This window comes from Odocoileus virginianus, chromosome 6 (genome assembly GCF_023699985.2).
Source record: "Odocoileus virginianus isolate 20LAN1187 ecotype Illinois chromosome 6, Ovbor_1.2, whole genome shotgun sequence".
Classification (NCBI taxonomy): Eukaryota; Metazoa; Chordata; class Mammalia; order Artiodactyla; family Cervidae; genus Odocoileus; species Odocoileus virginianus.
This window is the reverse complement of record NC_069679.1, coordinates 52,131,427-52,133,478: the sequence shown is the minus strand read 5'-3', so window position 1 is coordinate 52,133,478 and position 2,052 is coordinate 52,131,427.

Here is a 2,052-nt window from a genome sequence, read left to right as displayed (position 1 = left end):
TGTGGCCAATTCATGTTAATATATGGCAAAAACCATCACAATATTGTAAACTAATTATCCTCTGATTTAAAAAAAAGCTTATTCTTGAAGGGAGCAAAAGGTAAATTGAGGAGAGGGAATCTCTCTTTTTTCCTTATATATAAAATGTTATATATAATGCTTTAATATAGCCATAGCTTTCTCTACATTGCACTCCAATATACCATGCCAGTGCATTTCCAGCCTAGTCCTTTTCTTGTGTTTATTCTATGTTCTTGGGGATAGCGTGCTTCTCCTTCTTCACTTCCAAATCCAATGCTATCTTTCTTTCAGGCAGAAGCAAGTCCTGACTCCTCAGTAAGGTATATGAGCCCAGATTCTTCAGAAGCAAGCACTGTGAGCAAGTGATTTATTAAGAAGTACACTTCGGTCTGAGAGAATGTGGTCCACTGGAGAAGGGAATGGCAAACCACTTCAGTATTCTTGTCCTGAGAACTCCATGAACAGTATGAAAAGGCAAAATGATAGAATACTGAAAGAGGAACTCCCCAAGTTGGTAGTTGCCCAATATGCTACTGGAGATCAGTGGAGAAATAACTCCAGAAAGAATGAAGGGATGGAGCCAAAGCAAAAACAAAACCCAATTGTGGATGTGACTGGTGATAGAAGCAAGGTCTGATACTGTAAAGAGCAACATTGCATAGGAATCTGGAATGTTAGGTCTGCGATTCAAGGCAAATTGGAAGTGGTCAAACAGGAGATGGCAAGAGTGAATGTTGACATTCTAAAATCAGCGAACTAAAATGGACTGGAATGGGTGAATTTAACTCAGATGACCATTATATCGACTACTGTGGGCAGGAATCCCTTAGAAGAAACGGAGTAGCCATCATGGTCAACAAAAGAGTCCAAAATGCAGTACTTGGATGCAATATCAAAAACGACAGAATGATCTCTGTTTGTTTCCAAGGCAAACCATTCAATATCACGGTAATACAAGTCTATGCCCCAACCAGTATCGATGAAGAAGCTGAAGTTGAACGGTTCTATGAAGACCTAAAAGACCTTTTTAGAACTAACACCGAAAAAAAGATGTCCTTTTCATTATAGGGGACTGGAATGCAAAAGTAGGAAGTCAAGAAACACCTGGAGTAACAGGCAAATTTGGCCTTGGGGTACAGAATGAAGCAGGGCAAAGGCTAACAGGGTTCTGCCAAGAGAACACACTGGTCATAGCAAATACCCTCTTCCAACAACACAAGAGAAGACTCTACACATGAACATCACCAGTGGTCAACACTGAAATCAGATTGATTATATTCTTTGCAGCCAAAGATGGAGAAGCTCTATACAGTCAGCAAAAACAAGACCAGGAGCTGACTGTGGCTCAGATCAAGAACTCCTTATTGCCAAATTCAGACTTAAATTGAAGAAAGTAGGGAAAACCACTAGATCATTCAGGTATGACCTAAATTAAATCCCTTATGACTATACAGTGGAAGTGAAAAATATGTTTAAGGGACTAGATCTGATTGACAGAGTGCCTGATGAACTATGGATGGAGGTTTGTGACATTGTACAGGAGACAGGGATCAAGACCATCCCCAAGAAAAAGAAATGCAAAAAAGCAAAATGGCTGTCTGAGGAGGCCTTACAGTATCTGTGAAAAGAAGAGAAGCCAAAAGCAAGGAGAAAAGGGAAGATATTCCCATTTGAATGCAGAGTTCCAAAGAATAGCAAGGAGAGATAAGAAAGCCTTCCTCAGTAATCAATGCAAAGAAATAGAGGAAAACAACAGAATGGGAAAGACTAGAGATTTCTTCAAGAAAATTAGAGATACCAAGGGAACATTTCATGCAAAGATGGGCTCAATAAAGGACAGAAATGGTATGGGCCTAACAGAAGCAGAAGATATTAAGAAGAGGTGGCATGAATACACAGAAGAACTATACAAAAAACATCTTCATGACCCAGATAATCACGATGCTGTGATCACTCACCTAGAGCCAGACATCCTGGAATGTGAAGTCAGGTGGGCCTTAGGAAGCATCATTACAAACAAAGCTAGTGGCA